We start from the raw sequence: 27,519 nt of genomic DNA on the forward strand, positions 1-27,519 counted from the left end.
AACTTATGGGTTATTTTAAAATTTTTCCAACTTTCTTAATAAATAATAAAGTAATTGTCACTTCCAACTAATAATTAAGACTTGTGTCACCTGCACCTCATTTTAAAACTCTTTTGTCACCTGTGACCCAAACCCCCAAGTTACTTTGTAATTACTTTATTTTTTATTTTTTCAGTTAGAGGTCTATAAATTTTAAAGTTAAAATTAGAAAATTTAATTAGTTCTTAAAGTAGTAATTTTTGAAATTTGATATTTGAATATGCATTTTGCTTAAAAAGAATTTGATGTTTTGTAATTAGAAGTTTTAAAGATCCAAAGACTGAGAACTTAAAATATTTGAAGAATGGATTTTCAAAATCTGATCACGTTTTATGACCAACCAAATGTTTGAAAATAAATTTTCAAGATTTTATCTTTCAAAATATGTGGTCAAACGTTAGCATAATAAGTTTTTTTGTCATACCTGCCATCACTAATAAATTGAATAACTTTTATTGTTATAATATAATTTTTCTTTGAACAGAAAAGACCTTATTAAATCATCTTCTTGAACATTATTCTGGTTCTTGCACTTAACTCTTTCAATGAATATAGCAATTTTGGCCGGTTCCCTTCTTATTCCAGTCGGGTAAGTAGATCTAATGTAAAGTAAATAGGCAATTGTAATGAATACTCCACCACGTTTCATCATATTATCTGGTTACTAATAATATTTTACGTAGTTATTAATATGGTAAAAAAGCAAAATGATATGATAGAATTTCTTGATTTCTATTGGATATAGCAAAAACCACATATTTGTTTTTTAGCTTTTTATAAAAAAAATTATGATCTTTTGACAAAAAATTTCACTTTTTTAACCTAAGATATCTCCGAAAGTCATTTTTTTTCTATTGATTTTTTAAGAACGCAAAAGATTTCATTTTCCTCAAAACAATAAGTAATTGAAACTATTCAATGAGATACTATATTTTAAATTATTTTCCAATCTTTGACAAATTAACCATTTTTGTAAAGTTTTGGAAAAAAATTAGTATGAAAAGAATTTAGTATCACATTCTGTTTACCCCATAAAAGTTGTACAAACAAATCTTAGTTAATATTCATAAATATTTCAAAACTATTCACGTTTTATATGTTTAATTCTTTAATTCTTTAATTATTAAGTATTATTATTATTATTATTATTATTATTATTATTATTATTATTACAATTTCAATATAAAAATGAAAAATTACAAAAAAAATAAAAATGCAACTAATAATGTTATACATTACAAAATATAGCTTACTCTATGTTACATTATTAAATATGATCCAGTTGTATAAAAAAGAAGTTACTTTACAACCTTGGCCAAATTATTACTTTCTGTTATATCTCCCATCTTCATCTCACAAAGTAGAAAAATTATTGTCTCCTTTCATTTCTATTTTTTTTTTAAATAAATTGAATAAATATTAGAAAAGGTGATTTAGCCGTTGATTTGACACAGGAAGCCGTGAATGAAAGGTACATAGGGCTAAACAACAACACTAACGGCGATTAAATATGGGTAACTTACATAAATTTGTGAATCTTTAAGTAATATTATATAAAATTTTGACTATTTTATTAATTACATTTTATTCTCTTTTTTTGAAATGGTAATACATATATTATGTGGTGATACATATAAAAAATTGATACATTTGAAACTGACAAAGATATTTATTTAAGGAAATAATAGATTCTCTTTTATTCTATGGAGCAAATCACGCATAATCAATTATACAATAAATTAATAAATTTTTAAAAAGTAAAGAATAGTAGATAATATATTCTCTTAAGTTTGAGATTTGTGTAATTTATCCATTTTTCTACCTAACCATTTTGCCTCTGTATAACATTTTTGAACGAGGGAGCACATTTTTTCCCACTATATTTAATGCTGTGAGCCTGTGACACGATTTAACCTTTTTTTCAAAATGAAACAATTTTTTAAAATTGTGAAGAAGCTAATTTTACATGGATTAATGATTAATAAGTCACCATTTGGTTGAGCAAAAGGGTATAAAAATTTAATTTATAGATATAAATACAACTACAATAACATTATGATGAAATTCTATGAGTGAAATTCTAGAAGAATAAATTAAATAAGTATTTATTTTAGTTTTAGTTGTCACACTTTACGTCTAGGTAGAGAAGTACCATATGAATCAATATAATATCATATATATCACCCATTAATATCATATGAATCACTCAATAATTGAAATAAATAATTGTATCTACCATACAAATCACCGTAATACAATATGTATCACACATTAATATCATATGTATTACCCGTTAAAAGTCATACGAACTGTATCTATCGTATGAATCACCATAATACTCATATAATGATATCATATTTATCATTCATATGAATCACCATTAAAAGAATAAACATGTATGAACAACTAAATAAATTTATATATGTATCAATAGATTTTTTAAAAAAAAATAAAATGGGAGAGATTTAAAGAGAGGAAAAAAAAAGTTGCATGAGTTAACGGAGGAGGAAAAATCAAGAAGGAAGATGATTTTAAGCGTTAATGGAGGAGAAAAAAATCAGGAAGGAAGATGGTTTAATTGTTGATAATTAGGGAGGTAAGAAAATCTTTGACAAAAAAAAATAGCTTGAATGAGTTAATGGTGGAGTAAAAATAGAATGTGGGGTTTTGTTGATACATATCAAGAGTAAAGTAGAAAATCGAAATTTTATATAAATTTTAAAAAAGTAAAAAATATTAGATAATATAATCTGTTAAGTTTGAGATTTATGTAATTTATCCATTAAATACAACACGAGCTTTAGGACATCTAATTTCATTATACATACACTCAGCTACGTGCAACAAAAGCTGTCAGATTACTATGCTAAGAGTAAGAGAAAAGTAAAAGCGAATAACAAATGAGTTAAAGAGGAAAAAACGGAGGATTATTGAAACTCCATCAAAACAGAAAAGAGACAATAAGTTTTGTGATGCTTTTTTGCTTGATTATTGTTATAGAAACGCCTTCGGACACGAAAAAGAAGACGAGCAAATAACATATTTAGTAACCTCATACCCGTCCAGTAGAACAACTTAGTGCTTTATATATTTAGCCTGTTTTAATGGATGTTAATGATGGATTGTATATGCCATTTGCTCATAAAGAAAAAAGATTGAAAAAAAAGAAACTTTTTAACTCTTGAAAGTTGAAATTATAGATGACCTTTTTTCCGAGTCAAGGGTAAAAAATTGTAGATGGACCTAGAATCTATAGATGACATTAATTTTTTTTAAAATCAAGAATGAATATAAAGTCAATTTTTTTTATATGATAATTATATAATATTGTATATGAATATAGTATACACCTCTTATGATTTTGCATAATGTTGTATATTAGGTGTATACATACAATTATACAATAATATATATAATTGTACAAATATATACATATGTATATATAATGCTTGAGCAATGTATTTATATTGTATAAGTGTTCGTAAAATGGAGAAGAATAAGAAAATCACCGAAAGAAAAAGATTGTATTGTATATACAATATAATACAATACAATACAATATACAAATAATATAATAATATACAATATACTATACAAATATATACACTGTTGTACCAAAAAAACAGACTCCTTCTTCTTTCTCGAATTCAAAGATCAAATTCATTCAAAAACATCTCAAAACTACACCAAATCATTCAAAATTCTATATTTGAGCTCCTTAATACATAACCGATATTTTATAGCCATAACCGCTTGAAACAAAGTTTATTTATAAAAACATCGAAACATCGAATTATAGAATTTTTTTTGAAACAATCCTGAATTTTTCATTAATTTATTTGAACTTTTTGGGGAGAGAATTGTAAAAGAATTGAAGTGAAAATTGTGAAGAAAAAACTTGAAATTTGATATGAGAAGTGTTGTTCTCTGTATAACTAAAAAGAAAAAAAGTTTATAACGAATAACCAAATCAGATTTTAGTCTATGAAATGTAAAGTATATTTTTGACTATTTAAATGTAAAACATATTTGCTAGTTGCACTTTTGTGTCATTATACCAATAAAAATTCGTTGCAATACCAAGTGATATAGGAAAAGTAACTTTCTTTCTCTCATTTTTTTTAGTAAATTTCATAAGTAGTCATCTAACTTTGTGTTCATTCCCAAAAAATTATTACTCATTATTTTTTTACACAAAAATCAAACTTTATCTTATTTTTCACAAAAGGTAACTTTGTTTAAATTTGGTTAAAACCCTACCTAAAATGTGAGATGAAATTTTAAGAAAAAATCCTTTATATTTAAGGGTTGGTTCAAAATGGTCCCTCATTTACTATTATTAGAGGTGTTCATGGGTCAGTTTGAGTCAGTTATTAGTCAAAATCATAACCAAACCAACTTAGTCGATTTTTAAATTTCTAAAACCAAACCAAACCAAACAAAAAAATAACTGTCGGTTTGGTTCTTGTCGGTTTAGTTCCGTTTGGTTTGATTTTTTCGGTTTATAATTTTAGCTAATGATAAAAGTTAGAAATTAAAAAAAAAAACAAATTCAATCTAACATATGAGATGTTAACCGAGTGTTGTATCTCAACCTTGAAACTAAGATATCAATTGAATATTATACTTCAGCAAAGTTATAAACAACACCATACGAACGCTTCTAAAAAAATATTTTAAATCTTCATTTAATAGAATGATATGATAAACCCTCCAAAAGGCGAGCACATAAACTTCTTGCTCAACAAAGTTAAAAAAGAAAGTTAAAATTAATTATTGTCTATAGTCAAATGAATCTCAGCTATAAATTTCAATATACAACAAGATATTATTTTCATAATTGGTATCATTTGTCATTTAAAGTGCGAAATTCACTTGGAATCTCATAAGGTACTATCAACTAGATGAAGAAATGACTTAATGTGTTACGACTAACGTTAAATCATGATTAAAATAAAAATGTAACAAATATTTATATTGTATTAATGAATAATACATAAATAATTATAATATATATATATATATATATATATATATATATCGGTTCAATTTGATTATTTTGCCGGTTATTTTAGAGTAAAATCAAACCAAATTAGTATCGATTTTTTTAAAATTCAAAACTAAACCTAACTAAATATTATTTTTTTAATCGGTTTGGTTTGAATACGGTTCGATTTGGTTAAAAATCAAACCATGAACACCCCTAGCTATTATTGTGAAATAAATATAACATGTTTAATTACTTTATTTTCTTTTAATAACTCTTATTTACTTAAAATATAGATGTTGATAATAATATCTATAGAAACTATTACAAAATATTTAAAAAACATATTTATTTACTTAACAACGTGTTGGTAGCATGTACAAAATAATATTTAACAAAAGTAAAGAAAGATGTCTATAAATTAATTAAATAAAATCGTCCATTAGTAAAATGTAAGTAAATAAAGCTGTAATTATTTTACATTTATGAAAAATAAATTGTAATGTTTTTTTGTGATTTTACTTTTTTTTTTTTTCAATTTTCGTTAAACTTAGTAAGTAGAATTTATTAAATATATGAAATAAAAGGTTTTATTTTAACAAAATAGTGGATCAAAATTGCTCAAAAGTATATATAGGAGATTGTTTTGAACTTATCCTCAAACAAAAGTGATATTTTTGTTATTTTCTCTCACATTTTAGGTCGATTTTAACTAAATTTTGTCAAAGTTATTTTTGTAAAAAATAAGCTAAGTTAAATGGCTTTTGTGTAACAATCTTTCTAAAGAATAGTGACTTTTGAATAATGAATCCAAAGTTGAATGACCACTCATGAAATTTACTTCATTTTTTTTTTGGTCAAATGAAAAAATATTTATTCAACTAAGTGCAAACTTTATAGTATGCTACTCACACTATCTGAAAGCTGCAATATAGGGGTGTGCATCGGTCGGTTCAGTTCGATTTTATATATTATCGATTCGATTTATTGGTTTTCAGTTTTTAAATATGTCAAACCAATAACTAAATCAATAAGATATTTTTTATCGGTTCTCGATTTATCGATTTTTAGTCCTTAACAATTCGATTTTCGGTTTAATCGATAAGAAAATACTCATAAAATAGAAATAGTAGTAACTAACATGAAAAAAAACTGAATCTTAGTTGCAACCAAAAATTCTATCATGTTTTAATTTACAAGAACATTCAAGTTTGAACTAAATGTTGTCAGGAGAAATTAAGAGTTTGTATAATTGAAATAATAGGTTTGTTAATTTATTGAAATTAAGAGAAATATATAATTAGTAATATATTAATATATATATATATATATATATATATATATATATTCTTATTGGGTCATCGGTTTACCCAATAACCCAATAAGAAAAAATCAAACCGAATCAATAACCCAATAATTTTCTTTTTATAAAACCATTAAAAAACTGTTAATCCAATAACCCAATAACTCAATAACAATAAATCACTTAACACTTTTATCACTTGACTTTTGCAGACCCCTACTCTACTGCAATATAAACTCAAGGGGAGCCTTGCTTGTTATGCAAAGCCTTTCTCCATCAAGGACTTAGAGTGCAATGCCCTTGATGATGCCTCTTTTGGAACCTGCGACCATTGCACTCCATCCAACTGTGGTAAACTGTAGCAACATATAGGAATCCTAGAATGGTTCTCCTTTATGAATTGCGATTGGTTACCATTATTCATGATGACCGACCATGTGATTTTTTTCCTCCCATGATCTCACATGCCTCTTCATTTCTATCCAACTAATCTGTGCCAAATAGAGGTGAAGCAAGAGCCAATCCATTGAATTGGACAGGATCCAATGGTTTTCCTTTGATGCAGAAACTATGGATGCAAAGCTTGTCCTTCTTTGCAATTTGTCCATTACAACTTGTATAATAATGCAGCCTTGTTCCAACGAGACAAGTTCAATATGGTCAGCCCCCCTCTGAATCTAGGCTGGCAGAGAGCATCCCAGGCTACTAGGGCCCTTTTAGTGTAACCACAAGAAATTCCTGCAAATACTAGTAACCATATGTTGAATTTGCTTTGGCAAAATAACAAAAAAAAATAAAAAAAAATCACGTGAGCCCAATAGATTTGCACCTCGAATAATACCTTTTAATTAGTTGTACTCTGCCACTATAGAAGTAGCTTCTCTTGATGGTGACTGAGAGTTAATAAGTCCAAAAAAAAATATTCATGTAGTATTTAGTTCTAATTAATGTTAGTGGAGTTAACACAACGAAGCATATGAAAGTTAAATACTCAACCTCATTAAATTTTACTCGGCTATTTACTTAACATAGTTTTTAAAAATTTATATTTATTCTATTTAGAAAGTTAGCAGCAGTTTATCATTTTTCTTTTAATACTACTCTAATATTTAAATAATCATATAAGTATTATTAATCAAATTTAAATTTTTCAAAATATAATTTATAAAATTAATTCAATAAAATAAATTCCTAACAAATATTTTCTTAAGAAATGTCAAGCCAACATATGCGCTCATTTCAATTTGAGTGAGTACTTTCCTCCATTTCAATTTACTCTTTTTATTTTATAGACTTGATATGCCTTTCTAAAAAACTTTAATTGAAAGGGAAAATGGTTAAATATGTCTCTAAACTTTGTGAAAAGATTCAAATATACTCTCCATTATAAGTTTGGTCAAAATATGTCCTTGCTGTTAAAGCTTAGGAGCAAATATACTCATTTAAACGTTAAGTGATTTGCTGGAAATTTGCAAATCCCTTTTATTTAAAAAAAATATTTTGATGGTCATCTAAGCAAATAATTGTCACATCACAAAAATAAATTTACCCTACTCTGTTATACCATGATCCGAACCAAGATCCGTTTTAACCTCCGTAATACCCTCCAAAAATGAGCACCATTCCCTGCATTTTCTCCATAATGCAAAATATCCAGATGAGCAAACAAAGAAGCGGATACAGAGACAGCGAGAGAAGAAGATTGGCAATTGAAAACAAATTTACATTCCATACTAACAAATCCTTCTGCTCCAATAGCATGATTGATTTGAGCCAAAATAATCTGAAATCGAGTAAATAGATAGACAGATGAGCAAAGAAAAAACATCGTGAATAAGAAGAAAAATGAGCAATCGCTAAGAATACATACAACTCGGGTAGAACTTTGGACTTACAGCATTACTAATAAGGAATTTAAGTACCTCTGCCTTGGGCTTCAATGCATCTACTAATTATACAGTAAGGATCGAATTAAAGCGTAGAACTTTGGACTTTAATAGCATAAAGGCTGCAAGAATTTATGCTAAACATCATCATAATAAAGGTTCAAATAGGAGTTTTGGTGCTCTTAAAGATGAAGTAGTTTATCTGAAGAACTATATGGATGTCCAGTATTTCGCGGAGATTGGTATCAGTTCACCACCTCAGTATTTTGCTGTTGTTTTTTATACTGGCAGTTCCAATCTTTGGGTCCCCTCATTATCGAAATGCATTTTCTCTGTAAGTCATTATGAAATCTTGTACGATGTTGTAGTTTTCAAAAGAAATTTTGTTTTTGTTGAAGTGTGTGACCGTCTCAATTAAAAGCTTAAGCTCGTAGCGTGAGCACACTTTTATTTACTTTAATTATGTTTTCAATCCGTTGTAGGCATTTTTGTTGTTGCAGATTGGTTGTTATCTTCGTTCCAGGTACAGATCAAGACTATCAACTACATATACGAAAATCGCCAGTTATCCATGTTAGAGTTGTGACCCAAATTTTGTTGATCCGGCCCTGAAAGTTTTACGGTGCGATCCATGTTTGTAATTTTCAATGGGGTCTGTGGTGGTAGCGTAGTGATCGGGTCGATATATTTTTGGGTCTAGGATCTATTTGTACACACGTATTATATAAGTGAGATTTAGTGGACTGTTGCGGCTCATTCTTATACACACGAAATTAAGACTATCGTCTCCAACATTGTACTCTCTCTCTCCATTATAGTGAATTCCTCTGCCTCTGCCCGTGGTTTTTTCTCGTAAGGATTTCCATGTAAATCTGTGTGTTCTTGTTCTTCTTTTGCGTGTGGTTTGCTTATTTTCTCCTCGACCATAACAATGTAATGTTTTAAACAGATTGTATAACTTAAATAATCTAATATAAATAATCCTATCAATTATTCAGGAACGTAGAACTCAATGATTTTCACATCAACAAAATTACAGTAATTCAGTATAGAGAATTACTTACCTGAATTTTTCATAGCTTTTCTTCCTGACAGTTATTAGCGGAAGCACTTGATTTATTTTGTTCTTGATTAAGAACAAAATTTTGTTTCCCTCTTTACCTTACTTTCAGAATAGTTTTGATGGAACTTATATTCTTTTTTTGACAGAGAGAGGAGCCCTTTATAATACAGGAAATAAATAGTTATGTTTTTTCACGTTCCATCAACGTGATTTGTGAATATAATAATTATCCAATTTACAGTAGTTATCCCACTAACAGACAGTAATTATCCCACTAACAGAATAGTCCGTAGTTTAATCCTACTAGCAAACTTCTCCATACAAATTTAGGATTTAATTTATTCAATTATTATTAAACCAAAAAATAAATTAATTATGTGGGTCATAGAAACTTGAGAAAATTGAAGAATAGGTGTCTTTTAAGTCTTGAATGAAGGATTGGTGACATTGACCAACAGATAGGGTCAAACATTATTAGGAAACTTGATCAAGTTAATTGTGGACTTGATTAATATTTTTAAAATTTTTTAATCTTTTCAAAAATACAAATCAACCCAACCCACACCCTCTTCAATCCAAATCAACCACTCTCTTCTCTCTCTCGACAGCTCCTCTCAACTCTCTCCTAACCAACAGTTCTGCAAAATTTCTCCCTCAACCCTCGACGACAAATAGTTGAGCTTCGAGTTCCTCTTTTCAATTCAATCAACCTGTCTCTCATCCCTCTCTCAACAGCTTCTCTCAACTCTCTCCCAACCAACTGTTATGCGAATTTCTTATTTCAATCCTAGGTGACTTCAACATCCGACTACAAATAGTTGGGATTCCAGTTCCTTTTCGACTTCAATAGACGTGAAAGTCTTGCTCTCCGACCACAACAGCTTCAAATTCTTCATCGGTCCTTTTCTTCTTTCACATGTAAAAGTTTATGGCCTTTTTAGTTTTGTAGAAAATGAGGAACTTGAGTCAACTTCTCTTATAGTATTGGTTAACAATTTCAATATTTGTTGCACTAATTTGAAATGCGGTCTGAATAAAACCCTAATTTCTGGTATTTCTTCTCTTCTCTTCTCTTTTCGAAGTGAATTATGATATTTTGTTGTTTGTTGCATTTTTTTGAAGTTTGATTTTTATTGTTTGTGTTTATAAAAATAAAAGGACAATTTGGTTTGATTTGTTCTGTTTGATTTTTATTGTTTGTGTTTATAAAAATAAAAGGACAATTTGGTTTGATTTGTTCTGTTCTTGTTCTTGGTAAAAATGGTGAAATTACTATTTTTAGTTTAACAAAATCGTACTACTGTTTCGTCCGACAGATTACCCATCTGGTCCAACATATTAACCATCTGAGCAACAGATTCATCATATGATGCAACAGATCAACCATCTGATGCACCAGAGGAACTATCAAATTATAATTTTGATGCAACAGATTAATAATCTGATGCAACAGCTTTACCATATGTTGCAACAGATTAAGCTTTGGATAAAAAATCGGATGTAACTAATTAACCATTTGGTGCAATGGAAGAACCATCAGATTAATGATCTGATGCAACAGATGAACCTCCTGTTGGATAAAATCCTACCAACTCTTCCTACAGGAAAAGTCCAAGATTTGATTTTTCCAACTGATCATTCATCTACCGTGATAAACGACCCTATGTTGGAAGAAATCTAAACAATATTGACCGTTGATAACTGTTCCAACAGATCACTTATGTGTTGCAACAGATGTGTGACCTGTTACACAGACCATTCATCTTTCTCAACAGATGAGTGATATGTTTTGTATTGTCGTAATAGATTACTCAGTCATTGCTACGAATTATTTAACTGTTCCAACAGCTCACTCATATGTTGCAATAAATGATATCACAACAGTTGTGTGATCTGTTGAACAGACCATTCATCTATCTTAAAAGATGAGTGGTATGTTTTGTATTGTTGTAACAAATTACTCATCCACTATAACAGTTTGGTTATATGCTGCAACAGATATACTACCTGGTGCAATAGATCGGTGATCTGTTGCAACTGTTATTTTACTATTTTGCTTATTTGATTTACTATTATCCTTTTTTAACGATGCATTAATCAACAATAATATATTATTTTATGTTCCTGTTAATTTTAGATAATATGGTTCCCAAAAGAACAGAAACCGAATCAAGTCTAAGTAAAGGAACAAGTGAAGCAGCTAGGCTACATCTACCACTCTATGAGCTTGCTTTACAAGCTTTATCTCAATCGGGAGCAGAATATGATAAACACGGGGAGGAGGAATGTTTCAAAAGAGATGATGCAGATGCTAATAGCCCTTCCACGGAAGAGCTGGTCAAAGCCTTTAGCATTGATCGTTATCCTGTGAGAATGCAGTGTGATGGTGCCACAGATTTAACGGGTAATTTCGTGGTTAAGTCATCCATAGAAAAATCTTTCGACGCCTTCAGAAAAATACTTTGAGAATAAAAGTTGGATGCTTATTTCAGGGACAACTGCTTTGGAAAATATCTTGATTTGTCGAAGGACAACAATGCTCGTTTCTAAATAAAAATGGTATATGAACTTCTCAAGCATAGGTTTATGTATGAAAACAAAGATAAGATGGATGAGGTGTGGATAAATTACTGTGGCATGCCTGTTTGTTTTGGTTGGAAGGAGTTTGCCATAGTTACTGGACTAAAATGTTATCCTCCTTCTCAAGTTATACCTATTCTAACCTAAAAAAAGCACCCCGCATACCCAAAAAAGGCAAAGGCAAGTCATGTGATCGTGATGACCTGGTGTCCATTGTTGGTCCAAGCTTCAAAAACAAAAATTTGATAGAGGCGTTGAAAGGTAAAGGACTTTCAAAGAAGCACAAACAGTCATTGTGCTTGGTTTGATTTGTACATAATATTCTTTGGGCGAGAGACGTTAACAACAACATAAGCCTCGATTTAATAAAGCTCTCCGAGGATCTTGAGGCGTTTAACAGCTATCCATGGGGGTATGAAAGCTTCAAAATGACTGTCAAATATTTGTTGACTCCGTTAGCGCCAAAGACAGTCAACTTATATGGCTTCCCATGGGCTTTAATGGTAAATGTTTCTTTCTTCTATTATGATATCATTCATTTTTTCGCTCAATAATGGTTTTGATTTATTGACATTATTTTATAGGTTTGGGCATTTGAATCCATTCCTTATTTGAGACAACAAGTGAACTACCAGGAAGGAGTTTCCTGTCCAAGAATCTTGAGATGGTTGTTGGCCAAAACTCATAAAAATACAAAATTTCTTGATCTCTTCAACCCCCCAAAGGATGCAGTAAGTATAATTATAATTAATTTTATCTTTTAATTAATGTTATTTTTAATGATCTAATCATCATTTTAATGTATGTAATGATTTCTATTAGAATGTGCATCCGTCACTAGTTTCGATCAATCGAGAGTTGAAGATGTCATTTTTTCTTACTTTACGGTCTGTGCAAACTTTATCGGATCCTAAGGTCATCGACAGAATAAAAATGGAATTGTTTGGAGCAACAGCCATTACAAGAAAAATAATTTTGGAGGGTGGGCTTGTTGTTGTTAATGGAGCTGTTGGTGGTGGTAGTTGTGCTGCTGTTGGTGCTAATGATACTCCTCTTACAGTATTTAAAGCAAACCATTATGAGTATGATCATACTGGTTATACATATTTTGCCTCTCTCAGTGAATGTTCTGCATGCAAATGTCAAGACAGCAGGGCGAAACATGATGTAGTGATTAATGTTATTAATGCATTAACTGCTTCTATAAAGGAATTGATATCTAAGAGGGGTCTCATTCTATCTAAGAGGATTTTATTTCCATCCGCTCCATTAGAGATTAGGGCTAAGAGGAGAAGGAAAGTGATTTTCAGGGCATTATTAGGCATCCAAAAAAGTGAAATTGCAACTCCTCTGTCTGCGTGTTACGCTGCGCAACGTATAATATACAAAGGAGAGCAGCATGAGTTGAAGAAGGTGAATATATTATATATCTTCCAACTGACAAAACAAATAGAGACATATTTGTTTCAACAGATGACACATCTACTAAAAATTATCAAACAGATATATACATCTATTGAAACAGTTGACTAACCTGTTGCACCAGATACTTTATCTGGTGCAACATATATCTCGTCTATTTTAGAAAATCAAACAGCTCTTCGTACAACTTTTATTTGTACCAACAGATGACCTATCTGCTACAACAGATGATTTATATATTACAACGGATGGTTCATCCGTTGGAAATTATCACATAGGGTATTTCTCATGTAAAAAAATTTTCCAACAGTTGATTCATTATTATAATAGAAATATAATATGTTTGGGACAATTTAAAATAAGAGAAAGACTTGTTTGATTTGCTAGAAGAGATGAGTTATCCTTTTCCATTTTGTTATATCTCCGTGATTAGCATTGACCAATTCTGGCTTTCCAAGTGGATGTAGAAGAAGCTACTGCTGAACAGCATTGATAATATGCTACTTTTTTATGGAAATATGGAGAACAGAAAACGCAAAAACCATACGCAAGCGACAATGAAGATCCACGATAAGCAAAGCTGAATTCCGTAGCACCGGATGAAGAACAACTTGTCCATACTAAGTAGATCTTTATAGCTTGAGTCTGTTAAAGCAATCCTTGGTAGTATACTTAAATTGTTATTGATGTATTTGTTGAGATCTGTACCCATAATAATTTTCTTACATTTTATTTATTCGTTGATTTATTTCAGCTAATTTATGAAGGCTTTGATTTATTTTATTTTGTCTACGAATTTTATTTATTCCTTAGATTTGAACTATTAATTGAAAGGGAATACTAGATTCGAATATTGCAACAGATAATATATCTGTTGCAACAGACGACACATCTATTGGAAAATTCAAACAGATTCAGATATATGTTACAACAAGTAGGTGATCTGTTGGAATTTATCAAATAGGTCTTCCCACTGTTGTAACAGATTGACTTTAGATAAAAACATCAAGATAATGCAACAGATGTCACATTTATTGGGAAAAAAAGAATAGATTTAGACATATGTTGCAACAGATGGACTTTATCTGTTGCAACAGACGACACATCTATTGGAATAATTGAACAGATTTATACATATGTTGCAACAGGTAGATTATTTGTTGGAATTTATCAAACATGTCTTCCCACTATTGCAACAGATGGACTTTAGATAAAAACATCGAGATAATGCAATAGATGACCAACCTATTACAACAGATAAACTATATTTCAGAACAGGTCGGATAACCATTACAATGGATGGAGAATCTATTGCATTATAAAAATTAAACTTTTGTTGGACATAAAAAATTGCCACTACGTTTAAAAAGGTTAAAGTGAATTGAATTATAAAAGGCGCAACCCATCGACGGTGTTCAGTTCAAACACCTAAAATAAAATAGGCATCAAGTAGACACGTTCATTTTAAATACGTAAAATAAAATAGGCATCAAATGTGTTAGTGTCAGTCCTGACACATTTCGCTGACTTGCCGTCACTTGGCCCCCAACGGTCATCCCCCCAATTGTCTTATATATTCATCTTCCTCCTAAAATTTAATCCTAAATTTCCAAATCTTCTTCTTCATCGTCATCTTCTTTTATCTATCTAAATTCTTCAAATTATTACTTTCATTTTTTCCAACTGACCTTGACAATGTCGAGCGCATCTTCCACTATTTTTTGTAATAAAGATTTTTGATATTGTAAGTGCGGTCATGAAGCTCTGTTAAAGACTTCTTGGGCTCAACAAAATTTGGGTCGTAGGCTTTTTACTTGTAAGATTTCAAAGGTAATATTTTTTTTATTTAATTAATTGACTAATTATTGACTTGTAATTATTTTGTAATTGTGTTCTCTTTTTTATAAAAATTGGGTGGATGCGATTACTTTGATTGGTATGAAGAAAGACACCCTTCACAAGCAAATCGTGTAATTTGGGATTTATTGAACAAAGTCAAGGCTTCTGAAGAGAAACAAAATCAAGCAAGAAGATACTACATTGTTACCGTTATTGCTACTGGTTTGGTATTGTTGGGCACATGAATATTGAAGCCTAATTGCTGAAATTTTTATGGTGGTGTGTGTATTTGCTAGTGATTTGTTGTCGACGAGCACATGGATATTCAAGCGTAACTGTTGGAAAATATCAAAAAGATTTAGGTATATTTTGTAAAATTTAGGTCATCTGTGGAAATTATCAAACAGGTTTTTCCACTGTTGCAACATATTAGATTAGGTTATTCATAAAAATTATCAAATAGGTCTTCCCACTGTCGCAACAGATTAGACTTAGATTATTAGATTATTCAAACAGGTCTTCCCACTGTTGCAAAAGATTGACAATCTAATCTATTGCATTATAAAAAACTCAACTTTCATCATAAAAAAACTATTGCCACTACATGTACATGTAATAAAGTGAAGGGTGACCTGAAATTAAAAATTTCTATTTCACAGGCTCTTCTATATACACAGGCTTCAAGCGTCCAGTTAGTACCCTATAAGCCCAGACCTCTTGCAGGTTTGCCACAGCGTTGTCGTACAGAAAAGTCGTTGGCTCAGCTATTTCTGTGCCGGTCAGCAAACATTCGATGTGTGCAAGAGCGTGCGAGCCACTCGCTTTAGCGACATCATCTTTTGGAAGGATCATTCCTCTGTTTTGACCTTCAAAATCCCATGATTTCTTCATCAACACTTTCTTTGGCAAATGATTCATCAGTTTACTCTCCCTCAACAAGATGGGCAACAACACCATTAGTGGCTCCACGAGGAGAAAAATATCAAAATCATCAACGGGAGGTACGTTGGAGTCATAAACATTGATCTTTCCCTCCTCAAGTTGTATCTCAATAGCCTGATAATGCATGTTGTTCACGTTAATGACTGCAAGAATCCTTTTTGCCTCAGTCCAGCTCTTGCCGTGTGGATTTGGCCTGTCCCCTCTAACATATCTTAATGTTTTTTCTTCATCCAAGACCAACGTAGGAACTAGGAAATCAAGTCCCACGCCAAGGGCTGACGCCTCTCTATTGAGTTGATCGTACCTATCCTTGAGCTTCTTACAAAAGTTGAGGTCCATTATCCTATCGACAGCTCATAAGCTTCCCGGTATGTTAATTGTCTTTTCCTCATGAGGTAGAGAATTATGTCAACATGCTGTGAGATAAGAAGTCAATTTTTAAATAGGTTAGTAATTGTAAAGATGCAATAGATAGTCTATCTGTTGCATAGGGTTCTTTGAATCAATAATCCAACGCAACTTATGCAATAGATGGATAATAAGTTACAACAGAACCACAACCAGTTGCACCAGTATACCCAGATTTTGCAACAGATGTGAAATCTGTTGCGTAGCTTCTTCTTCATGGGGTAGATTAGAAGGGCTAGGTTAGGAAAAATAAACTTGCCTTGTCCTCGTACGACATGCGCATATCAGTCATAGTTTAGAAGTCTTGGGGGGAGGGGGGAGGGGGAAGAGAGGCCCGGGGTAATCTGGTGCGCCTAGTTTGGCATTCTTGGCCTGTTGTAGATCCCTCTTCTTTTCGGCGCTAAGTTTCGCATATATGTCCACCTTCTTGACTGGCCCCTAAACTTCAACAGCTTTTAGAGAGGGAGGAATTGCAATTTCTTTTGATTTTCGAGTGGATAGTACGTCTCTAATTGCTCTTTTTTTCTCCTAACCAATGCTGTAAGAGTGTGTGGCTCCCTCACCTTCTTGGATGGTATGACACACCTCTTGGATTTGAATTCCTTGATAGCTTTAGAGATAGACTCTACTTTTTTAAAGAGTTTATCCTGTCTGTCCTTGCACTCATTGCATTCGCAACGAGAACACGAGGGTGAAGAGGGCTGAGAGGGACCTGTGTAAGGGCAAAAAAGGGTGTTTTCAAACATATTTATTCTTTGGTAGCAGCATGAGCATGAATGCCACCAACACCAACAACTCCACCAGAAGAAGCACCCGGATTTGCCTTAGTAAAAGGTTGGTCATGAAGAGCCTCAACATTAGGCTGACCTTGCCTAACTGCTCTTCTTATGGCTGTTTCTCCAGCTAATTCCTTCTTTATTAAATCCACCATTGGGTCTGAAATAGTATCAACATGACCAAGAGTAATATAAGAAGTCATCACCAACTCCTCCTCAGTAGGCACGATCTATGGATGCACAACCTATAAAAAAGAAAAAAAAACAGATGCATTTAAATCATATAATATAATAATTTTCACAGTTGGGCTACATTTAAAAAAAAGACCCATCTGTTGCATAGTTTGCAGTATATGGTTAAAATCCGTTTGAGTTTGGTTCAGAGAAACAGAGCAACACATGGATAATCTGATGCAAAATACCAATCATCTGTTGTAACAGCTGCACAAGATGGGTAATCTATTATGCAACAGATGATATGTGTGTCGCAACAGATGAACAATATGTTATCAGATTAAATATCTGTTGCATAATTTATAGTACATGGTTAATATTTTAGGAGTCGAGTTCAGAGAACCAAAGCCACAGATAGGTAATCTGATGCAAGATATACCCCGTCGCAATAGATGTCCCATCTGGTGCATCAGATATAACATCTTATGCACCAGATATAACATCTGTTCAATATCTTTCTTATCTTTGAGTAGAATTATTTTACTTGAAGAAGACGTACTGCATCATCCAGAGGGTTAGAGAGATCAGCCTCCTTAATATTGGTGTTGCTCTTTACAGCCAACCACCTAAACATCCTTGGATGAGAAACCTCATCCGGGTAATCCATTAACTTCTTTCGAAGGGGAGGAATGACTTCAAATGCCCAAGCCTAAAAAGTGTAAACAGGAAGCAAGCAAAAAATAAATCATAATAACTATATTCAATATAAATTAATGGATGAGTAAAATTAGTGATTAATTTTACCATGAAAGCCCAAGGAAAGCCGTATAATGTGGTCCTCTTTCTCTTTCTGACTCTCCAATTCCTCCTCTTTCTCACTTTCATTTTCTTCATCACCATCTATGGACCCTTGTCCACCTCCCTCAATGTTGTTTTCACATCTCTCCTCAGATTCACTTTTCCCTGACTGAGATTGTTCAGAAAGCTCCTTCGAATCCCTCTGTACTGTAGTCTTTTTTTTAGTGGTCAGACGTTGATCCACTTTCACTTTGTTTTCTTTTGGGAGACATGTTTTACCTACAGACAAAGAAAAAAAATTACATTACAGTTGATGTATGCATAGATTTTAAAATATACATTACAAACACCACGAATACCGACACACCAACGGCCACCACCACAAACACCACCAAGCAATGCCAACAAACAAACAAACACGACGAATACCGGCACCACCACAAACACCACCAACCAATGCCACCACCGGTGCCACCATAACGACCAAAAACACCACCACCACCACCACCATCCAACTATATCACGACAGTCAACGGAACACTGCAAAGGAAACTAGGATTTTCTCAAGTTTTTCCTACGATTTTATCATCAAAACTCAAAATTGTAAACCCATTCTCAAATATAATACAACTAAAAGTTTTATTTTTCATCATTAACTTAAAAGCTCTTATTTTTTAGAAAAAAAACAAATATAGAGCTCTTCTCGAACTCTGTTGCCTACGAAGACAAAGAAAATGACTGATACAAGCAAGAATGATGTCGAAAATAACACCTATGTGGTCGGAAATAAGAAGAAAAGTGATCTGTTGTGGAGGGTTGAGAAAATTTATTGAGTAATTGTTGTCAGTACTGTATTGTTGAGTGTGAATGAGAGAGAAAGAGATAAACCTCGAGATTTGAAATGATGAAACATTTTGTATGGGTTGATTTGTATTTTGAAAAAGAATGACAAGTAATTTTGAAAATGTTAATTTGGTCTAAAATAATCTTAATTATTTTTAAAATCATATAAAAACAATTGAAGTTGTAGTTGACCGAGTACTCAAGGAGGTGATCCTGAGAAAACTCATCCCTGGTCCTAGATTAATCAATTTAGATGGCTAACATATGAACTCAATTGAAATTGTAAAAAACAAATGTTCAACATGTTGTGTCAGATTTCTCATTTGTTGTAAATTATCAATCAGATTAGGTAATAACAGATTACGAATCTGATATAAATGATCAAACAGATTAAGTAATCTGTTGCGACAGATTACCCATCTATTGTAAATTATCAAATGGATTGTCATATGCCATAACAGATTACCCATATGTTGTAAATTATCAAATAGGCACTGCCATCTGTTGTGGCTGACCCTATGAGACCTCACCCCTAGTCCTAGATTAATCGATAGTTTACCTTATGAGAACTCACCCCTAGTCCCAGATTATTCAATCAAGGTATTAGTACCATAGTCCTAGATTAATCAATTAAGGTATTAGTCTAACATATAAGGTAGCAAGAATTGGTTCGTCTCAGAGTGATCGATCGCCGACTCTGGTAGAGAGGAACGTAGTACCATTTCATCATGCAATTGACAAAAGACTCAATTGAAGTTGTAGTTGACCCTATGAGAACTCACATTCAATTAAGGTATTAGTATAACATATGAACTCAATTGAATTATATATAAATAAATGCTCAATCTATTGCAATAAATGTCTTTTCTGTTGGATCAAATCAAACAGATTATGTAATCTGTTGCAACATATAATACATCTGTTGTAAACTATCAAACAGATTAAGTCATCTGTTGTAATAGATTACCCATTTGTTGTAAATTATCAAATGGATTGAGTCATATATTGCAATAGATTATCCATCTGTTGTAAATTATCAAATAGGCACTGTCAACTATTATAGTTGACATTATGAGAACTTACCCCTAATCCTAGATTAATCAATTAATGTATTAGTTGGACATATGAGGTATTAAGAATTGGTTCGGCTCAGAGTGATCGATCGACGACTTTTGTCAGGAGGAACATAGTCCCGTCTCATCATGCATTTGCCAAAAGACTCAATTAAAGTTGTAGTTGACCCTATGAGAACTCACCCCTAGTCCTAGATTATTCAATTAAGGTATTAGTTGAACATACAAGGTAGTAAGAATCGGTTCATCTCAGAGTGATCGATCGATGACTTTTGTCGGGAGGAATGCAGTACCATTTCATCATACAATTGCCAAAAAAACTCAATTGAAGTTGTAGTTTCCCATTTTTGCTCATTCATCCATCCCTAATTATATCTAGATCAATTTAGGTACTATTATTAATCTTAACATTAAGTTAATGAGAACACATTTCAACTCAGAGTGATTGATCGACGACTCAGGTCGGGATGAACGCAATACTAACACCATGCAAACGCAACAACTCAATTGGATTTGTAATAGACCCTGTGAGCTCATTCATTCATCCTTCGTTCCACCTAGATCGATGTAGGTACTATTATAAAACTTAACTTTAAGTTAATGAGGAGCTCATTCTTTCATCCCTAGTTCATCCTAAATCAGTTGCAATGAAATTCGCTACCACAAACAACTGAGTTGTTGGAGAATTTCAAATAGATAACAATATTTGTTACAGCAGATGACATTTCTTATTTAATTATCAAATAGACATTTGCATCTGCTATGACAGATGACTGAGGTATTGGAAATTTTTAAACAGATATAGATATCTGTTGTAACAGATGACGTTTCTAATTTAGTTATCAAATGACATTTCCATCTGTTGTCACAGATGACTGAGCTGTTAGGATTTCTCAAACAGATATCTAAATCTGTTGCAACAGATGACATATCTGTTTGAATATATTTTTATTTTCTTTTAATTTTAAATCAAGCTACTGTCCGAGAAGATAAAGTAGTAGTACTCAAAAGGCGGTAAAAAATATTTCTTGGATAACTCAAAAATCTCATTGAGTAGTTTTGTCCTGTCTTTTCAATGTCACTCATTCTCTTCCTCGTGCCCCTCAAATTATTAGTGAATATTAATTAATGAATATTGAAACCCCTAATACTTCTTCCTTTTCATATTGACTTGGTACTCCCATCAAGAAAATATTAATTAGGGGTTTATTTTACTGCCAAAATAGCCTTATTAATTATGCTTTGTAAATATAAATTTAAATAAATATGCTTCGTTTAGTCATTTAATATTAAGGGTAGTATATCTAGAAATTAGAATTATCTCATCTCTCCCCTCCTCTTCTTCAGCCCTAAATCTCTCATCTTTTTTCTTTGTATCCTCTTTAGGATTATCACAGCCTTTTTTTCTCTCCTCTTTCTCAAAAATTTTCGTTCGGATCTAAACCGATCGATATCCATATCTTATATTCCTCGACTGAAATTGTTGTTTTGACCCCCTTTTGACATTGTATGATATGATTCACTATTGCTCTTTCATTCTCGTCTTCTTCTTGCAACTTTATTTACATCTTTTTATTTATTTAATTATCATTTCCCCATATCATATTTATTAAAAAAATTTGAAGGAACTTTTAATTGTTGAATAAACATACTGAGAATTTTTATTATAAGATGCGAAAAAAAGTCATCTGTTAGGAGAAGTTTAAAAACTTTGTTGCAGTATCATTTTTTTTATATATTTTGTTTACATTTTTGTTGTTGATGCTGTTATTGATGTTGGTGGTAGGGCTGACATTATTGGAACTTGTGGTGTGGTGTTGTTGGTGGGTTTGGCATTGTTGGAACTTGTGGTGTGGTGTGGTTTAGACGGTGGTTCTTCTTAGCTTAAAAATAGTGGAGTCCGAACAATCAACACAAGGAGTAAGGGAGAAAAAAAATAAAAAGTTTAAAGTGAATAAGAAAAGAAGAGTTGGTTAACAAAATTTAAAAAATATGTGCTGAGTGAGAATTGAACTCAAGATCAAAAGAAATAAATAGCCTTAAGCACCCATAAACAACAACTAGGCTAACCAAACAACTCTTACTATGGATGCTCATTGATTAGATTATATACGTTTTTTTCTTTATTTCCACATACATATATAAAGTTTGATACGAGTTCAGTCTATGCTCGCGCACCCGAAGGACTCCATGTGGGTCCGTCCCTTGTTGTTGATGGTGTTGGAACATAGGATGTATGCTTCTTTGTAGTTGATGATGTTCTTGGAACAAATATTGTTGTTTTCTTTGTTGTTGATATTTTTTATTTATTGTTTGTAGTTTATGCTGTTGTTGATGTTGCAACAGATAGAGCAACTGATGGAACAAATCAAACCACCAGCAAGGCTGTTATGTATTCCAACAGACTCTATATCTGTTGTATCAGACTCCATATCTGACGCAACAGACTCCATATCTGACGCAAACTATCTGGGATTTATGTGTTGTGTGTGGTGTTACTTAAATAAAACTGGTGACTTTATTAATATGTAAATTAAAAAAAATAGATCTAAATACAATATTTTATCTTTTTGTTGTATTTCTGAAAGAAACAGATTGGTAATCTGTTGCAAAATATATTCCACCTGTCAGATAACTTACAACATATGGACAATCTGTTACAACAGATGTATATATCAGTTTGCTTTTTCATCAGTTGTGGCATCTGTTGCAACTTGCTAATCATCTGTTTATTCAATTTCATCGAGAGCAATAGATTTTTCTAAACACTTCTTGGCCAAACTCAATTTTTGCTCTTGATCTGCTTCTCTTTTTTTCTTTGCATCCTTCAAGCTGGCCTCCGAATTCAATTTTTTCCCTAATCCAATAGCAAAAATTTAGTTTGGTTGAAGGATGCAAAGAAAAAAAGAGAAGAAATCTAAGAGCAAAAATTGAATTTGGGCAAGAAGTGTTTAGAAAAATCGATTGCTCTCAATGAAATTGAATAAACAGATGACTAGCAAGTTAAAACAGATGTCACAGCTAAAGAAAAAGTAAACTTATATATTCATCTATTGCAACAGATTGTCCATATGTTGTAAGTTATCTGACAGGTGGAATATATTTTGCAACAGATTACCAATCTCTATCTTTCAGAATTACAACAAAAGATAAAATGTTGTATTTAGATCCATTTTTTTTCTAATTTATTTATTAATATAGTCACCAGTATTATTTAAGTAACACACACAACACATAAATCCCGGATAGTTTCAGTAATATTGCATTAAATCCCGAATAGTTTGCTAATTACATTTTATCCTGAAATTTTGAATTGTGATACATATGTTAAGTAGTGATACATATAGCATATGTATCACTAGTAAATATGAATTCGGGATTTTATGTAATTTTTTAAAATATTAAGGGATATCGTGTAATATGGTGTCTTAAATATGGGATTTGTGTAATTTTTTCTTTTAAGTGATACGAACTGTCGTGGCTTTTTGTTTGACTAAGTCCAGTCCCTTCCAATTCTCAATCTTTTTATAAATAGGTCCCTCCGGCCCCCTCACTCACTCTCACTCACTTTCGTTCATTCTACTATACTTACAATACTAATATGTCAGATCCATAGTCGTACAAGAAGGTTCATATCGAGTTTTTACAGGAATTTCAAATGCAGTTTGATGAATCCAGAGGGATTTGGCCGACTTTCGAGCAATACTAAGGAGGGCCCTGCTGCTGCCGGATGAAAATTATCAGGTTGACAATAATAATAGTAATAATAATAATTAGGTTATGTTTTTTCTTTCTTTTAGCGTATGTATTTCCCCTTTTTATATCCGATCTACCTATAAGGGATTCAAAAAAATTCATGTATATGTTTGGTTTGGTTTGGTCGATTTTGAATTTTTAATTCTTATTCAATATTTAATTATCATTCTATTTATTCCCTATTCAAAACATGTCGCTGGTTGGAGTTAGGGATGCGGTCATGATTAGAAATTCTCCTAAAAATGGTTCGTTTAATAAATAATAAGGAACTAAATGATATTATAGTCGTAAAAGAAAGATTATTTAATTTTAAAAAGTCACAATATTGGATTAATTTAATTAAGATATAGATATGATGATATGATTTTTTTAAAAAAAGTTAATGAATAGTCGTGACTGTGACTTTTGTCTAAACACATTCAACAAACAAACAAAAACAAAAAACGATTCTGATGCATCAAATTCCTCATCTATTGCAACTTATGAATCAGTTAGAAGAAATAAAAAAAGCTCCTTAAACAGATGGTCGATTTATAACAACAGATAGTATATATGTTGAAACAGATGGGTTATCTGATGCAACAGATGTACAATCTGTTGCCATAACTCAATTAATAAAAATGGCTATTAAAGAAACGAAAAGATTAAGTCACCACCAGCTTGATTTAATTAAGTCATTTCTTTTCACAGAAAAGAATAAGGAAATAAATGATAAACACAATTTAAACTGTAAAGAACTCACCAGAAATATTCCTGTTTTTAAATCTTCTTTATTAATTTATATAATTAAAAAGTCAGAAAATTTGGATTTCATGAAGATAATTTTTTTTAAAATATATATATATTATATGTTGTAACAGATATATTATCTGATGCAACAGTTGAACTATTTATTGCAATGGATGATATATCTATTGTAATAGATGATTTATCTGATGCAACAGATATATAATCTGTTGTGCAACTCAGTGGAAAAAATAAACGGTTGCTGGAAAGAACTAATTATTTTAATAATTATAAAGCTAAGCTTCAAGCTGAAAAGTCATGACCTATCATAATATTGATTAATTTAATTAAGTCATAACTTTTTACAGTAATCAAGAATATCATTAATAAATAGAGGTGAACAGTTGTGCCTTTAAATCTGATTTATTAATTTATATAATTAAAAAGTCAGAAAATTTGAATGTCATGAAGATAATATATTTTTAAAAAAAATATATATATATTATATGTTACAACAGATATATTATCTGATGCAACAGGTTATCTATTTGTTGCAAATCATGATATATCTGTTGTAACAGATGATTTATCTGATGCAAAGATATATTATCTGTTGTCCAAGTTGGTGTAAAAAAAAATGGTTCCTGGAAAGAACTAATTATTATTAATAATAAAGCTGAAAAGTTATGACCTATCATAATATTGATTAATTTAATTAAGTAATAACTTTTTACAGTAATCAAGAATGTCATTAATAAATGAAGGTGAATAGTTGTGCTTTAAATCTGCTTTATTAATTTATATAATTAAAAAGTCAAAAAATTTGAATGTCACGAAGATAATATATTTTTTTAAAAAAAATATATATATTATATGTTGCAACAGATATATTATCTGATGCAACAGGTTATCTATTTGTTGCAAATCATGATATATCTGTTATAACAGATGATTTATCTGATGCAATAGATATATTATCTGTTGTCCAAAATAGTGTAAAAAAATGGTTCCTGGAAAGAACTAATTATTAATAATAATAAAGCTAAAAAGTCATGACTTATCATAATATTGATTAATTTAATTAAGTCATAACTTTTTACAGTAATCAAGAATGTCATTAATAAATGGAGGTGAACAGTTGCGATTTTTGGCCTAACTCATTCAAGTTCAATCCTCTATAAATAGGTCCCTCCTTACTCAATCGTTTGTTCTACTACACATTATTTATTCCTCGCTCTTGTTACACCTTCAACTACTTTCTCTTCAAGGACTTGATAGCTTTTTCCTGTCTCTGATAAGTTTTTCTTGATTTTTGTGTAAATATACGTTGTATTACTTTACATTCGAATTCTTTCTTTTCTTTACTTTTGTGTTTACGTGTGTATTTTATCAACTTATGCGTTTTTTAGATATGGCTGATCCTGCGTGGTATGTCGCTATTTTACGAGACGCCATGAGGGAACTGCAGAAGGAGGTTCATGACCTGCATTGGGAGTTGTCCATCGTCAGAGTAAGGATGCTGCGGGAGATCCACAGGCTGCGGAGGCGCTGCTGCTGCCCTTTAAAGATTGACCGGCTGACCATACAAATAATAGTGATGTTAATAATGATGATAATAATAATTAAGCTTTTCTTCTGTTATCTATGTATTTTTTTTTTGTTTTATAAAAAATTATGTTTGATGCACTTGACTTTTTATTTCTTATTTAATTTTCGTGCTGTCTATTTCTATTTCTTAACGAATGACATGTCTACAATTAAGGAATAATTTGCTTTCAGTATCAATAGCGAGAACATATGAGTTATCTGTTAGGTTTTTTGTGTGACAGGAGCTATATTTTGTTGTTCGAAACATATTAGTAATCTGATGAAACAGATTATTTATTTGTTAAAACAGATTACTAATCTGGTACAACAGAATACCCATCTATTCAATTCATAATCATATTACGGGCACCTAGAACCCTTAAACATGAATCCAACATGAGTCTACTATTACAATAGAACATTTATCTGGTGTCGTAGATAATGGATCTATTTAAACAGATTGCTCTTGTATTGCATTCATGTTCGTGTGCAAACTATTGTTGAAAAAACAACACACTAGCAGTTACCTAGATTCAACTAAAAAGCATAATCTGACTTACCAAAGTCTTCTCTCAATTAAATTTCAAAGTTGAAAGTGATTTATGAAACACAATTTGACATAAGAATTTGGTCAAAGAGCAGCAGTTGGGGTAACAACAACAACAACAACAATGGTCAACAAGAAAAGTATGAAGTTGATGATGAAGTATAAGATGATTATGAAGTTGATAATGAAGTATAAGATGATGATAATGAATCAAAAGATGATGAATAAAGCAGCAGCAATAATGAACAACAAATATCGTGAAGAGAGAGAAAATAACGGATGAGGAGAGAGAAAAAGACACCTTTTTTTCCCTTCGTTCCCCGTTATATATTAACTAACATTTGAATAAAATTATAAATTTAAAAACTTGTGGGTTATTTTGAAATTTTCCAAACTTTCTTAAACCATAATGAAGTAATTATCACCTCTACTCAATTATTAAGACTTGTGTCACCTAAACCTCATTTTAAAACTCTTTTGTCACCTATGGCCCAAATCCCCTAGAAACTTACATTCTCCCACTTGGCACACACAATGTTAATTTATTGATTTAATATGTACGTCAATCATGTGCATAATTAACGTTAGATCTAACATCATTTGTCATTGTTAAATAAATCAACTAAAATGAGTTATGGCGATCATTCGTCACTTTACTTGACATAATTCCTTCCATGTACTACAATATTAGTCTATTACCTAACATAACCTTTCAAATACATAATAGGTCCAACAATACTTAGAATACTTTATCTAAGTCAGAATCTGTC

General features: G+C 31.3%; 1 pseudogene; it reads left to right on the forward strand.

The window, feature by feature from the left end:
- Positions 1–27,519, forward strand: part of LOC107865006 — a 39,303-nt pseudogene that overhangs the window by 4,675 nt on the left and 7,109 nt on the right.

Source organism: Capsicum annuum, chromosome 3, assembly GCF_002878395.1.
Source record: "Capsicum annuum cultivar UCD-10X-F1 chromosome 3, UCD10Xv1.1, whole genome shotgun sequence".
Taxonomy (NCBI): domain Eukaryota; kingdom Viridiplantae; phylum Streptophyta; class Magnoliopsida; order Solanales; family Solanaceae; genus Capsicum; species Capsicum annuum.